Source organism: Amphibalanus amphitrite, unplaced genomic scaffold (assembly GCF_019059575.1).
Source record: "Amphibalanus amphitrite isolate SeventyFive unplaced genomic scaffold, NRLGWU_Aamphi_draft 000148F_arrow, whole genome shotgun sequence".
In the NCBI taxonomy this organism is placed as follows: Eukaryota; Metazoa; Arthropoda; class Thecostraca; order Balanomorpha; family Balanidae; genus Amphibalanus; species Amphibalanus amphitrite.
In genome coordinates, this window is record NW_024881643.1 from 316298 (window position 1) to 333109 (window position 16812).

General features: G+C 45.6%; 1 protein-coding gene across 1 annotated transcript in view; it reads right to left on the reverse strand.

Moving 5' to 3' along the window:
• LOC122382830 (hexosaminidase D-like) overlaps window positions 1-7440 on the reverse strand; it is a 62590-nt gene extending 55150 nt beyond the window's left edge. The window contains exon 1 of the mRNA XM_043368666.1: window positions 7325-7440. The gene's annotated coding sequence lies outside the window, so the exon portion shown is untranslated. The remainder of the gene's footprint in view (window positions 1-7324) is intronic.
• Between the last annotated feature and the right edge of the window lie 9372 nt (window positions 7441-16812).

Sequence of the window (16812 nt, forward strand, 5' to 3'; positions counted from 1 at the left end):
ACTAGTTTTGCATCCTACTTTTGACACACGCTGCGAGCCCCTGGCTTGTTTTGTGTTCGTCAGATGACAGTTACCAGGTGTCGGTTAGTTTTTACCACGTCCCAAAAATAGCTGGAGCGTTTCTGCCTTGTTTTGGAAGCAGGTCCTCGTTAATGCTGTGTATGATAACAAAGTACCTAGTAACAATAATAACGAAAAACAATGTCAAAACGAGGGCGGCTTGTTTAGTGACGATGCTCAAAAGAAGCATCGTCTTGTTCCTACTTAACGAATGAAGCTCAAACTAGGTCAAAACTAACGTATTGCTCAACCCATAGTCAGATGACCAGCAGATCCTACGCCGCCCAATCCAGTCATCGAATTTGCCAGCGAATTCGTTTGAAGACCATCATATTATTAAATATCGGTGGTCTTCAAACGAAATCCCTTACCAGTTTGATGACGAATTCATCCGGCCCATTCCAAAAACGCTCAAGATAAAATGAAAGTGTATTTCTGAAATAATATGCTTTCTTGCAATGCACCTTTCGTATATCAAGCGAATCTTTCACTTCCAGCGCCCGTTTACAGTTATCAATCGAATCAGAAGCATGCACATACCTATCGATAGATCTGAACCTAAGAACACAGACGACATTTTGTAGAGTACCTGTCTGAGCCTAATATGCAGTGGAGCCCGTGAGCCGCCCAACCGCAGCTGCCTCATGAACTTGATGATAGGTCTGAACCTCAGATTGGCCAGAGCTTGGCCGTCAATAACCAGCTTATTTATATCCACAGTTGTAGTGACTTAGGGTTTGGAATTTGCCAAACCTAAGTTTTGATTACCAAGAGAAGTTTTGTACTTCTTGCACTTGCCCTTTCTTCATAACTTTGGCGGAAATCGTCGTAGTGAAACTTCAGTGTTCCGTTAGCTGTCGGTTCTTGAGAGAGTTGGCCAGGCCGGACACCGGGGGCGGCTCCACAACTTTCGAAAAATTAAACCTAAGTCCTATTGCACTGCATGGAGAGCAATTCATTTAAAATCGCTCTTGTTTCGCCCCCCCCCCCCCTCGACAACTTTGCAAACGTCTCTGCGCGATTTCGTTGAGAATAATGGCTTATGGCAAGTTATTGAATCAGAACGTCGATCACTGCAGGTCATATATCGGCAAGCAATTCTTCATAACTAGACACTGCACAAATGGAAACGATACAGGTTTGCCCAGTGATAAACACTCGCACTGCACAGACTCGCGCACCCCCGACCGAACGCGGCACGGCACAGCGCAACAGCTGGCGCCGGGAAGCCGGGAACGCATTAAGTGAAGGATTCACAGGTGCGCAACTTTATTGCGAACAATAAAAACCTACCGCAAACGATTTAAAAAAAAGTTTTAGGGCAATCGGAAATACAAATGTATTGACTTATAGAAATAAAATTGTCATTCACCTTCCAAATAACCCAACAATTTATTTGCCGTAAAAAGTGTCTGGAAATGGAAAGTTGCTAACATGATTCAGCAAGTAGGGAAACGCAGCCGCTACCTGGCGAATAATCTCAGGCTGGTTTAGTGACGAGTGCATTGCTACGGCTTGTTCCTCAACCTTCACAGATTACTATGACAAAACTACCCCTAGTATTTTGATCATCCTGAGGCTGGCTTTCACCTAATAATTTGATGAGGGTCTTCCTCGTTTCGGATTGAGGCGAAAACAAACGTCAAACAACCTTGATAGTTAATTCAGCACTTCAAAACAAAGGTACACCTAGGGTATCATTACAATACCGGATCATAACGATCTGGATAGTTCTCAGCCTGTAAGCTAACTAAGCGGTAACTAGTCAAGTGGTAGGTACCGGAAGCATTGACAACCTGGTGACTGTTTCGAGACCCTTGTTTTGACACATAGCTCGTCAATATTTTTTACAGTGTAGTGAGCAGTGCCGCATCCGTCCGGTCTATGACCCCGGACCGGAGAGAGCCGGGCACGCTGTCCGGGTTATGGACTGAAAGGAGGCCCTATGCTGGAGCGCCGTGAAAACGCCCGCTATGGACAGTGCTTTATGGACTGATGTGTAAGGTGCTGTTTACTGGACGGAGGGGAGAGCTGACTGACTGTCGGGGCCAATAGACAGACAGGGACGATGAACTGATGATGGACTGGACGACGGACGGGGATGAGTGTTGGGAGGACAGGATGGGGTGTAATTACTGAACGGAAGGAAGGGTGAGTTGGGAGGACTGTATAAGACGCACAGGGTATAGGTAAGACTGTCATTTGCTGTCATTTGCGACACAATAAACAAGACTAGTTCGATAAACAAGACTAGTTTATTGTTCACCAAAAGCAACGCAAATTTACTTCCATGTTTGACGATTAATTGCAGATATGCCGCTACGTACAGGCATTGTTAAGCTTCCAAGGTATGTACATGTTTCTATAAAGACGCCCATATCAATGTACGTACATGCTAAAATGTATTAGCTTTCATTTAAAAAAGTGATTTTATTGCGATGAGTTGTTGCTGATTGGGGAAAATAATAGATGACAAAACACCGGAAACAGTGATCTTTTGCAATGGGTCACTTTTTAGCTAGGCAGCTTTGCTTGCACTATGCACAAGTATTGTTTGTCTTTGAAACGGCACGGCCCATCCAACCGTATTCTCCGCAGGACACCTTACTGACTTTAATACGTTTCTGCTTACCTAAATAATAGAATAGTATCTACTATCTACCACAGAAAACAGGACGTTACATGCATTATCTACGCAAGCGGAACTCATACTTAAGCGACAACCAAAGTGGAGCGTTTTACCAAACCCGTAATGTTTGCAAGGGTCTTGCAAAAGCTCATTCATGCGGCATGCTGGAATGCAACATTCCAGTGCTTTACATATTATTTTGTTTAATAGCCAAGAGACAAGGCATTTACAAAATACTTCATAGCGCATGATGAAATAATAATACACCTTTTTGCATTTGAAATCAACCATTCGCCATAACTGTTTGAGGAGCCATTTCGACAATCGGCATTGAGCACAACTATTCCGGCGTGGTGTGCTTCATTTCAGCCATTCAGCAAAACAGATTGAACACTGAAATGAGCGATCTGCAAAACAGTTTAACAGTTCGCCAGACTTCGGCATAGAGGGAGCCAGCTCGGCATATGATGAATACTTTCGACCATTGACGATTTGTTTTGCCTAATGTTGAACCATTCGTTCAATGTCGAGTTGTAGAGGAAGATCGCCGAATAGTTTTGCCCAATGGCGATTCTTTGTGACCAACCGCCCATTTGTACCGCCACCTATATGGCGAATGTGTACAAATGTTTTGCCCAATGGTCAAAAGCTAACGCAAAAAGGTGTAGTAACTATAGTCTGACAAAACTATAAATTTGGGTCACCGAAGCAATTGACATCCTCGTCCATTCCCTAGGTCAATTGGTCGCTGACTTTCAAATTAAAGCATGCCCTTTCTCGGTCAGGCTGAATGGATCCACCGTCACTTTGCGCGGTACTTTTAAGACAGACTGTACTACATAGACGAAGGGAGGGGTACCTAGTACCTACTGGAAGGAAGAAGAGTGTGAACCAGACGGACGTTACATTGGACGGGTGGGACATATATCAGATATCTGGGGAGGGCGTAACGGACGGGAAATGTTCACTGTACAATGTACGGCCCTCCAGCAAAAGAGTGGTTGGTTAGCCTATGTGCTTTTGGTGAAATAACTTTAAATGACAGAGACACTCCTGTAAAATGACTCAATAGAATTGAGAGGAGGGTTCGTGCACACATTTCGGCAGTGGTTTTCAACAGCCATTAGACGTATTCATCAATGCAGATCGAGTATTGTGATGTTGGCAACCAACCACTTAATACCTGGAGGGCCGTACACACATACGGTTGTACACTTCATCGGGCGGCCTGCCGTTCATATCAGTGTGTACTGGTGCTGTCCGTCGCAAAAACAAAACGCGATGTTTTATTCCAAACTGTACATTGAATAGCATCTAAACGTTATTACGGTCGAAATTGCTCAGTTAGAAAATGACGCGTAGTTAATTTGATTAAAAATCGTCCAAATTAGTTTCCTTAAACCTACATGCTTTAAATGATTTTTGTATTTTAAAGTTTGCACGATGTGCTTCAAATTTTGTCGTGCTATTTCAGCTACAGCATCCTTTTGCTGGCTCCCTCATGGCTCTACCATTGTGTGCTTTATTGTGTCTATAAATGCCGCACATTGAACCAGTTCACCGGGCTGGAGCCTCGACATTTCAATTTTCACCAGTGCAGGGGGAGGACCGGAAGCTCGCTCATTGCTGACGTGCGATCTCATCGTTTCCACAGAGTGACTGACCGTGCGACACCCGCCCGCGGCCCCGCCCGCCCGGCCGTCCCACATGCCCTCTGAACCGCGCCATACAGCGTGCCGGCGCCCCATTCGACACAGCGCATGAGGGTCTGTTTTCAGTGCAATGCGCCAGTGTGCATCCGACAGGCGCGCCTACCCGTCAGCGACTCAGCGTGCACCAGACAGGCTTTGCTGTTTCTTCGTTTTATTCCACGGGGGTCGGGGATGCATCAGCACTTCATTGTACGATAAACAAACACATAAGCGTAGGAACCATGGGTGCAAGGGTGCAGCTGCACCCACAATATTTCTCCAGTGGGTGCAGACAATGTATTCTGCACCCACAATAATCTGAACCAAAAACCCCTTTTCTCATCAACACTACTTTCCATGCAGCACGGCAAATTCAGGATATGTTGCCCACTATCCATCTTTCGAAGCATTTGCTTTTGTGATAGTCTTCAAAACTTACATTTGTGCTGAAGAAAAAAAAGGAAATGGAGCATGTGATTGAACACATACCGAGCCGATGACCCACTGTCAAAATTTTTAGCCCGATATCTTCGAAAATGGCTAAGTCGGCCGCTTTTACTTTTTGCGGTTATCAATATTGACAATTTTAACCCTCGCATGTGTGCGGCGTTTTCCAGCTTCTAATGTGTAGGGGGAGGGGGGGGGGGCTGATCGAGCTAGAGGTTCGCGGAAAAAACGAGGGTGTTGCCCGCGACGAGAGAAAGCCGATGATACCCAATTTTAAGGTCCTATGTCATTGGTTGACCTTCCAGGTCAGGTCAATGACCCAAAAGTCGGGAAAATCGGGACCTGCTAGAACTGCGTAAAGTGAAGCTGTATCGTTTTTTTCGGGGTGCTGATCACGAATTTCTTGTTAGTTTTGATCACAGATGATTTCTTCATGCATTTAGGCCAGATCGGGTCAAGTCAGGTCAACCATTAGGCGTCTTACCGGCTATCCATAGTAGGTGTCAACTACCACTGCCGGCGTCGTAGCATGTTACGAAGGCACCAGGGCATATTTTAAGGCACTTACTGCGTCCCATTCTGGGACGCAGCCCCCTCGCCTTGGGACGTAGCCCCTGCTGATTTGACCCACTGCGTCCCTGCCCTGTGCCCTGTCCGGTTCCCTAAACTGTGCCCTGCTGTGTGCCCTGACCTGTACCCTTCCCTCTAAAATGTCCTGTGCCATGCCCTGTAACCTGTCGTGCCCTACTTTCTGCCCTCCTCAGTGCCCTACTCTGTTCCTTGCCCTGTGCCCTTAGTCGTAGCACGTGCCCTCTGCTCAACTTTGGGACGCAGTAAAAATTTGTTAAAATATGCCCTGGAAGGCACTAAACTACTTCGTTAACGTTCAAATGGATGCTAAATTCGAAATCAGCCCGAAAAAAACTACCCTAGAAACATGTAATACTCGAAAAAGTGAACCGAGGTCATCAAAGGTCAGTGACCTGACCTGACCTTCAGGTGACCTTCACACCCACCGTGATGCATGGGAGGAACATCATTTCACATGTTTGGACGTCTACAATCACAAAAAGACTGGAAACGCGCGGATAATGTGAGCTGACATAGGCCAAATCGCGATTCCGGCCGAACATGGTCTCGAGAATCAGGTCACAAGTCAAAGGTCTTTTGGGTCAGGGTCATGAAATTTTCAGAGTAGGTGTAAAACTAATCAAATCGAGGTTGCTTAAATTTTCGTCGCGATCGGCCGCTTTTTGCGCGAGTTATTTGCGAAAAACCATGGGGGCTCATCCTAGCCACCCACACATGCGAGGGAATTAATGCTTCCAAATGCACTTATCGGTCGGTACCTTTTCGACATGGTATACACTAGAGGTGGTAAAAGATGAAAATTTTGGGAACTAGACTCGAACCAGACCCGCGGCTGGACATTTCTGGAACCAGTCGGAACCAGTCTTAGTTGGAAACGGAACCAGTTGGACCCGTTTCCCAAAAGTCAATTAATACAAACTACTTGTAGGAATCATAGTTGCATCATGCAGAACAGCCTATTTCCCACTGGGAATACTCATGAGCTACTGTGTGCAAAGAAACATTCACTTCATATTTTGTAATAATGTGTAGTGTGCAAGATGTATAGTTTATGGTAGGACCCGGTTGGGCCCGTCAGAAAATTTCCAGGAACCGGTCTGGACCCGGGCCCAGACTGGTTCTTTGGACCGGGTCCTCGGGTCCACATTTTGCCACCACACCCCTTCAAAGCTCGTAACGAGCCTTCGCTCGGGTGTCGCTCCCTACCCCCCCCCCCCCCGCTTCACCGGCCATGGCTGGATTTCGGCACCCATGCACCCACAATGTTCCAGCCGTTCCTACGCCCATGAACAAACAGAAAAAACAACGCTCGAAATCGAAAACAATATGTATAAAAAAATGCAACACAATTCTTTGCTTTGCTGGGAGCAAACTATTTCGGCCTGAAAAGGCATTGCGGAGCTATGGGATAATTGGATGCATGGATTGGTTGTCGACATTCAGCTCGTTTCCATGGATCCGGAGGCCGGAGCAAGTGGATAAGGTAATCCAGTGTAATCAGACGCTATATGAAAATTAAAGATAATGGATGAAAACCTGCGGCTGATATAGAGGATTTCGGACAAAATTATACGCTTTAAATTTCGCAATCTGGACAACGAGTGCCTGAATGGAAGCGTGGTCATTGGACTGTGCGGATGTCAAACAGTGCACTGCAGCGCAGCGGCACAGAGACCGTCACCGGCGGAACGGAAATATCCCCGGCCTGAAAAGAGCGTAGAGTAACGAAAACCTTTAACCTATAGTAACTGTAACTGCCCTCACCACCCACCGGGCTGCCTGGCTGTCTGGTCCTAAAAGGGAAGTGGGATAGGGGATGCGGATGGGTTTGTCATGAGGATGGTGAAGACGGATGTAGCAACAAACATCAAAGACACCACATGACAATGCACAGAGCGTCACGTACCAGTTCCGGTGTTGACCTGCGGTCAGCACTCAGCGCTGACCAGTCAGCGGTGACCCAGGTCTCGCCTGCTGACGGCGCCGACACCTCCTGGCCGGCCGTCCGCCCCCCGGTGCCGACCACACTCAGTGCAGCCCACCGACTGGCTCCAGGCGCACTGAAAAAAGTTTTTACCATCAATTTACTAAGTTACTAGCTTTGGTAAATTTTACCATCAGCCTACCATCATATTACTACCAGCCTACTATGGTGCTGAATACTATCCTGCCTTGACATGTTGATATTACCATGGTTACGTTTATCAGGGGTGGTTTTGTACCCCAGTTTACAAGGTGGTAACCACCTGAGGCTAGTAGATACCCTCGTAAGCTAATATTCCCTACCATAGTAAAATCAACCTTTCCACGGGCGGATCCAGCAGGTGAATTCGGCGATCAAGTCTCCTCCTTTCCATAGAGGTGTTTGCCAATTTTTGATATGTTGGAAGGAGCGTCATCCAAGGACTAGCTGAGACCCTGAGCAATTAATAGTTTTATGGACGAAAGGCCAGAAATTTCTTGCAACAGTTCCCTGGGTGTGCTTCTGCTGCTATGGTAAGGTATACCATGGCAACACCATGACAACACTACACCCTTACTAACAATCCACGTGCGTCTGACTCTGCTGCAGCGGCGCCGCCATGTCAGTTCCGGCCGCGCGCCGGCGTTGTGAAGGTGCTCCGTGGTTTTAAATATTTGAACGGTGATTGTGTGGGTGGTTAGCGTAGCTGACGGTGGAGGATACTCGGAAATAACAAGTAAGTCGTTGTATCTTCAGCATAATAATACTTATCTCACGAGTGCCATTTCCAGCAAAGATCGCAGCCTTTGTTTCGGTTCATGTTGTTGAATTTCCTTGAGACCCTGTTGGACCGGGTAGGGGGAGGGTGGTGGGGTGGGTATCATTGCGGGCATTTCCCAGCGTCGGAAATCAACGTGTTTTTTTATTTGTTAACCCACGCCTCACTGGGGTATGTGCTCTAACGCGCCCCACAGCACGTTACAGCACGTTACAGTGGGGGGGGGGGGGGGGGGGGGCTCCTAACTCCGAAACTACTGGGCCGATTGTCAAAATTCAAACGGCCCCTGGTAGCCCTGGAAATATTGTTGAGCGAAGCCTAATGTCATTGACCTCGAGGTCATCGATGACGTCACAGGTCAGGTCAAAGTAAAAATATCAGCGTCTTGGCACTCTGGGCGCCGGCCAACAAATCAGATCAGGCTCATTTTTTGTTTGCACACTCGTGAATATATGCGTAACATAACCTGAGGGTACCGAACTTGTACTTCGAATTTTTCAGGTCAAGGCCATCTCATCCCAGGTCACGAAAGCTTTATATCGTGCATCGGTGACGTGAGACATGTTTTATGGTTCATGTAGGCCATATATATCGAAATCAGTGTTGTATGTGTCAGTTTAGGCCATTTTAGCTGAATATAGCTGAGGTCAGGTCAGGTCACTTTAGGTCAAAAATGGTCAAATTTTGAAGTTGACATTTTTCAACAAAAAAGGTGTTTGTCAGATGAAGTTCACATATATTCAACGCATATGTGTTCAAACACATATAGACCCCGTTTCCATGGGCATCACTGATCCGGATCAGCAAACTTAAATCGTATTATATTTCTCGAACTCTTCGTTACATGATATAATTCCAAGTGGATTAGGCTTATATAATCAGTTAATCCCTTATTTTCATTTTCATATATTGTCTAACTATACTGGATTAGCTAATCCATTTTTACTGATCCGGATCAGTGATGCCCATGGAAACGTGGTCATATTCTGCTTTTTTTCATTCAGAAACGTATATGTAAAAAAATAAAAAATACAATTTCTGAGTTTTTATATTTATAATTTTCAAAATATTCAACATTTCGAAAGTCCGAAATCAGTTTGGTAGCCCTGTAGAGTCCACCCATGCAAAAAAAAGGATCTAGCTTAACCCTCAAGGCGGTGGGGGGGGGGGGGGCATTTTTTGCATCCATCTTTAGTTTTTTTTTCGATATATCTCCAGAACCGCTGCGCCGATCTTCACCAAACTTTCAGTACCCTTTTGCACATTGTGACCAAATTTTTTTTTTCCAAAGGCTATGATAAGTTGGCCGCTACGTCGGAGTGACGTCATTTCTGCCATTGTCGACCAAAAAAAAAGCTTCGCGGGAAGAGCTGTCAGGTCTATAAATTTGATTATGCATAAAAATGTTCAAGACATGAAATGTGTAGAATTACCAGGGCTACTATACTGTTCTCTCGATTTTGTTTTTGAAGTTGACCCCAAAAATAAAAAGAAATAGATATAATAGCCAAAAAATCCCAAAAGTTTTTCGATTTTCGAAACAAACGGAATATATGTAATAGCCACTATGGACTTCTATTCACATTCCAAGTATTAGATCGATAACTCCTTTTTGCCAAGTTATAACAAAAAAAAACTGTTCAAAATTAATGACGTCAAATTTTCAAACTCGATTTTGGCAATTCTAGACCACAAAGCGCAAAACAAAGACCACCATTAGACTCGCCGTGACGAGTGGCATCGAATCAATACCAATTTTATGCGAAACTATCAACTTTGACCTGAAATTTGACCTTTTTGACCTGACATTGACCTGACCTCCACCAGAAAGTGACCAAAAAAACCGTCCCTGATGGTCTTATAACCAACACCATTGAGGCGAATATGAAAAATTGGCCATAAAACATGCATCGCACAACCCTACTTAGTAAAGATAGGTTCATGTGCTGACCCTTGGTGATCGGACCTGGTATTATCAGTGACCTCCAATAGCAACATATGCTCGTATAATAGGCAACTCACGCCCTATCGCTGATTTTTGACAAAATGCCCTTTACTCGATGTTGCAGCGCATTCCTTAAAAGACCCGTGAACGGTGAAACATTTTATCTTTGACTTGGCCTGTGATGTCATCGGTGACCCCGAGGTCAATGAAATTGAAGTTCCCTCGACAAATTTAACAAGGCTATCGAACGCCATTTAAATTTTACCGATCCGTCATAGTAGCTTCGGAGATTCGGGGGGGGGGGTCAAAAATCCCCCCCCCCCTCCCACCGCGCGGAAGGTAGCCGGGAGGCCCACCGCTTGCCGGGTTAAAACTCAGATCTTGAGAGCGATTACCGTTGTTCAATGCTTTGCATCAAAATCGGCCGAACATGATGTCACTCTGGCGTCATTTCCGGCCGATCTATAGTAGCTACGAAAATTTTATTAGTGCACAAGGTGTCAAATAAATTGATGCAGCCGAAGGTCCTAAAAGCTTTGTTTTGATACGTCCAGCGGTTTTAAAGATATTGCGTAAACACGAGAGGGGCTATGAATAGCCCTCCCCACAGTAGGGTGGGGGTTAACCCTCGCCCGTATTGGTGTTTTTCAGCCACGAACGTTTAAGGGGGGGTCCGTTGAACCCCCTCCTTGCCGTTTCGCCCCTGATTGAGCTAGAGCTTCGCGGAAAAAACGAGCGTGCTGCCCGTGACGAGAGAAAGCCGATGGTACCCAATTTTATCCTAGGTCGTCGGTCCTAGGTCATCGGTTGACCTTCCAGGTCAGGTCAATGACCCAAAAGTGGGGAAAACTGGGACCTGTTAGAACGTCGTAAAACGTGGCTGCTATTGGGTTTTTTAGGGAACTGATCACGAATATCATGTTAGCTATGATCATAGATGATGTCTTCATGCATTTAGGCCAGGTCGGGTCAGGTCAGGTCAGGTCAACCAGTAAGGGTTTTGCCGGGTATTCGTAGTAGGTGCACTAGGTGGCAACCGCCTCTGACAGCTTCGTAACATGTTACGAAGGCACCAAAACTACTTCGTAAATGTTCATATATGGTTGTTAAATTCGAAATCAGCTAAAAAAACTAGCCTAGAAAGATGCTGATAAAACTCGAAAAAGTAAACCGAGGTCATCAAAGGTCAATGAACTGACCTGACCTTCTGGTGACCTTGACATCCACCCTAATGCATGGGAGCAGCATCATATCCCATGTTTGAACGCTTGAAACCACGAAAGGACTGCAAACGCGCGGCAAATGCGAGCCGACATACGCCGAATCGCGATTCCGGCCAAACATGGTCTCGAAAAGTAGGTCACAGGTCAAAGGTCATTAGTCAGGGCCATTACATTTTTTAGGGTAGGTGTAAAATTGATTATAACTCGAGGGTACTGAAAGCTTCGTTGCGGTCGGCCGCTTTTTACGCGAGGTATTCGCGAAAAACCGAGGGGGAGTCCGTTCGACCCCCCCCCCCTATACGGGGGAGGGTTAACAAGCCAAAACGTTGCTAATTTTTATTTTGATCTGACCTGTGACGTCAACGGTGATCTCGAGGTCAATAAAATTAGGTTTTGCTCGACAGTTTTTCCAGGGCTATCAGACGCCGTTTCAGTTTTGACAATCGGCCCAGTAGTTTCGGAGTTGGAGCGGGGGGGGGGGGGGGGTTCTATAAATAGCCCCCGCCTCCCCCAGTGGAGTGCGTTACAGAACATACCCCAGTGGGGCGCTGGTTAAGAGTAGAATTTTTGAATTATTGCCAACACTCAACACTGCACCTCATGGCAATTAATTCATTATAGGGCATTTTACCTGAACCAGCCTCTGGCCTAATGTCCCAAATTTGCTAAATTCCTCACCCTACAAATCCCCTGTTCTATTAGATGCTGCCATTTTTTTAAAATAACTTATCTTAAATCCTTGTTTCATCAAACTGGGAGCTAGGTCACGGGACACTGCGAGTCAAGGTGGGAGGGGTAGGAGATAGAGTGTCACTGCAGCACACACAATCAATCTTTCCATTGGTTTATCTTATATCAATGCCTGCTCTTTTCCAGAGCTGGCTTTCGAAGTTCGAACCTTCGGTATATGGCTACCAATGCCCTTGGAGAAGGTGTTGCGTGATAAATCGCTGGAAGGGCGACATTCAACGATTGTGTGAAAAGAGACCGATTGCATTGTGATGATAAAGTGAACTGTAATAATTGTTGTTCATGCGCGTTGTTTGGTTATGTGCAGACGTAACTTTGTTTGTGGCCAAATGCTTTTTATGTGTGAAATATTTCATGTAGGTTACTAGGTAGATGCTTTGGAAAAGTGAAGAGCTGCTTTGTCGACTGCTAGGTAGATACTGTCATGCATGCTGTTGTGCATCAGTAAGTGGCTGTCGTAATGATAAACAAATTTGGCATGGATAGGCTAAAGCACAGCATATGAAGCATGCTGGTTGATGACTAGTAAGATCCTGTTAACCGACTGGTAATATCACAATAAATGTCACATAGTAAACTATTGTTTTACGATGGTTGGCCAGCAAAGCAAAGCTGGTATCCAGATGACAAAAGGATGGTTTTACCATGATAAGTCATTAGTAAGCATTACCAGGGAGTAGCTAACGATAGTAAAGTCCTAGTTTCGTGCTAGTATCACGTGGGTTTTTGGGCATGGTATGACGACATATAGTTACCGTGTTAATACCATGGTAATTTTTACTGGCATTGGTATTCACATGGTTTTACATTCATATTAGGCCTAGTATTTGGGTCGTAAGTTAGTTTACCATAGGTAAGAGGCTGTTCAAAATATGACCACCACTCGAAAACTAACTAGGGTGGTATTTTTCTTAGTAGGCGGTACCAGGATAATACTAGCGTTAGTAGAGCTTTGGTTTCTTATTAGTTATGCTTTAGTTTCAAGGTAGTATGATGAAAAAATATTACCGTACTAAGACCATGGTATTTTGATGAGCATTGGTAGTTGCATAGTATTCCTTTGATATTGGGCCTAGTATTTGGATCGTAAACTGGTTTACCATAAGTAAAAGGCTGTTCAAAATATGACCACCACCCAAAAACTAACTAGGGTGGTATTTTTTTCTTTCAGTGCGGTGGCACAGCTCCCCCCTCCCCTCCCCGTGTCGACAGCCCCACCCCGCCCCGCGCCGCGCCGTCCAGCCAGCCCCGCTCCCTATCGCCCCGCGCCGACTGACGCTGCTAGCGACACCTGCTCTGATGTGACCAGGGAACAGGGTATGTAGATGTCAGTGCTATAGCTGCCATAGTAAGGTGAGCAACTGAGCAGCAATCAATAAGGGGTACAGCATTGATCGAACGCCACACTTGCAGATATCCCATAACTCAGGAAACACCGGATTGATCGAGACATACATACATATCGACACAATATCACGCCATGCCATTCGAATCACAGCAGGCAATGTCATAATCCCTTTTAAATATGGTAACTGCACACAGAGGGGTCACGAGTGCAATTTTCGATTCGATGTGGCACGTTTACCTATATAACCTGCTGTTTGCAGGGGTGCGGGAACTACTTTCAGACTGGAGGGCACACCATAATAGAGATCAGCCTGGGGTACCCGGACCCCAAATCTAGTTTTCTCACCGGGCCTAGGCCACTTAGTTTTCATGTCATGACTTTTTCAACAAAAAAGAAAACATTTCCATAAAAAGTGCGGTATTCCGTCTCAAAGTTGTGGGGGCACCGCCCCCACGGCCCCAGAGTTGGGGCACTGCCCCCCGGTTCCCGCACCTATATAAGCTTCAGAAGCAGTACATACCCATGGAATCAGACACTTCCTAGAGTATTATGACTCTGATTTGGGGTGTATTTTATACCACAAGTCGTCAAATGATTCCCGGAATCATACACCGTGTGGGATCAAAATACACCCTCAAGATCCGATTACTCCCTGAAGTGACACCTAAAAGGGGTGTTTTTTGAAGCGTACCAAAAACGCGCAGTTTCCAGGAGTCAGATTACACCAGGAATCAGACACTTCAGACACTTCCTAGAGTATTATGACTCTGATTTGGGGTGTATTTTATACCACATGTCGTCAAATGATTCCCGGAATCATACACCGTGTGGGATCAAAATACACCCTCAAGATCCGATTACTCCCTGAAGTGACACCTAAAAGGGGTGTTTTTTGAAGCGTACCAAAAACGCGCAGTTTCCAGGAGTCAGATTACACCCGGAATCAGACACTTCAGACACTTCCTAGAGTATTATGACTCTGATTTGGGGTGTATTTTTATTCCATAAGGCGTATGATTCCGGGAATCATTTGACGACGTACGGTGTAAAAATACACCCTCAACCAGTGTCATAATACCCTAGAAAGTGTCTGATTCCGGGTGTAATCGGACTCCAGAAAACTGCGCGTTTTTGGTACGCTTCAAAAAACACCCCTTTTAGGTGTCATTATTTTTTTCAGTGTATGGCTGTTTGAGAGTGTTCCGTGTTTAGAACGACATTCATCCAAAAGAGGCGCATTTCAATTTCCTCCCATTAACTTATAATGAAGAGGTCACAAAATTGACCTGATCTTAGGCCACAGGTATTAAAATTGCGAGATATACGCTTTATACATATTGTTACTCTTATCAATCGCTGAAAGCATCAAAGCGATCCTTCAGTCGGTGTAGCTACAGCGAACATTGGAACGTTTTTTAGGTAAGGTCACTTGACATGACCTAATGACCTGACCTTGAACGACCCGGGTCTGAAAATTTTACAATATGTGCGGTTAATATGTATGAACAGGTGTGCCGTTTCTTCGTTTTTTTAAAGATATTCGCGAAGAACCTGAGGGGGCTGAACTCCCCCCTGCTTCGTAAGGGGGTTCGTGAAGCATAGAATGACTAAAAGGGTGACGGTCGGATAGCGTTGTCGCAGCGAGCCGTCTGATTCTCCGGAACACTTTCACTATATAATATTTATCAAGCAATGCTGGAATGTGGCCGTGTCAGAGCTCGTATTTTGCTGTCGCTTTAGTTCGAATATGAGACCCTCTATCTCAGTTAGTGCGATGGGTCGTGTAAGGAAGGAGACTGGACACGGTCGGGTCACATGCAGGTCGGCTGATTTATTTATTTAGTCGTGTCAGCGCTCAACTAAAACTGTGGGTCGGGTCAGAGCTCACCTGATAAGCTCGCGTCACAGTTCAGCTGACACTCTGTGTCACCGAGCTTGGCTTATGCAGTCGGTGGGCCAGCTGACACTCCGTGTCAACTGACCTGACACCGCGTGTCACAGCTCCGTTGACACCGCCGTCACGGTCAGGTGACAGGGTCGGTGAGTCATTTCGCGGTCGGCCGCGGCGGCCAGCCAATGATCACCTGCGGGTGTGCACTGTACACTGTGCACTGTGCAGTACTTTATCATTATTTCATATCGGCATGGGCGGGTGCATTGGGTATTATCAGTTACCAGGCTCCCCACACTTCTGGGCTATAAGGGGTTTTGTGTGCCGTGTGGTACGATAGGCGGCCCCCATTAGTAGCGTTATAAATACCATGGCTGTCACAGCCTCAACCACTGTTCCCTGCAAAAATAATTAGCTAAAGCCAAATAATTTTATTCTGTGCACCTGTTGTAGTGCACAGTTTTTTTACGCACCTCGCCGCAGGCCATGAGTCATGATAGTGCACAGTTTTCTGTGCACCTAAAGTGCACAGACATAGAACCATTTGGCTTTTGCCATTTTTGTTTGCAGGGAACAGTTGAAGCTGTGACAGCCATGGCAAAGTGCTAACTGATGGGGGGCCGTCCATCGTACCACACACAGCCCCTAGCCCAGTAGAGTGCGGGGAGCCTGCTGACGGACTTATTTTTTTGAACGATTCTTCTAAAAATTGGAGTGTAAAAAGGTGGAGTGAGGAGGTATTCAAATTTTAATGACGTCACGGGGCACCAAACAAAATTCTACACCTCACAAGGGATCTAAAATAGGACTATTCGATTTCTGGTGAAAACTGCATCAGATCAACACCTTTTTGGGTCTTCACAATTACCTTCAAATTTTGTCCTCACTTGAATTGACCTTGACCTGACCTCGGCCTAAAAGTCATCAAAATATGATCCATCTCCATATCACTAATTGAGTATGCCCTATGAATAATATTACCCATAAGACGTCGCACATATCCTTTTTATAGTTCGTCTTTGTTGACCTGACCTTGACGTTTGCATGACATGAGGTCAAGTCGGTCACGTGACCTCACCATAAATTATAAGTCAATGGGGAATTATAGAAACTGTTATTTTGGCGTCGGGAATGAGCTAAAGCTATCTCAAGCGACGGAATCGTGAATTCATGCACTCCTTGCAAGGTACACGACGATTCAATTTTACATTATTGACCTTGCATTTCGTCGTTTATGACTTCACTGAGATCATATAAGCTTTTCGTCAATACCTTCCGATCTAATTGAGCTGGCGAGTCGAGAAAGCCACCAATGAACTCGGCAAGACCTGCCAAATCGGATGCTATGCGATATGACTTCCTTCGACCAGCTACGTAACCTAAGGTGCTCTGACTTGACCTTGACCTGAGTTCAATACCTTAGGTTGACCTCACCCGAACAAATAGTATACCATTCGACGCGTCCGGGCTAGAAAGCACGATGATGCCAAAATTGC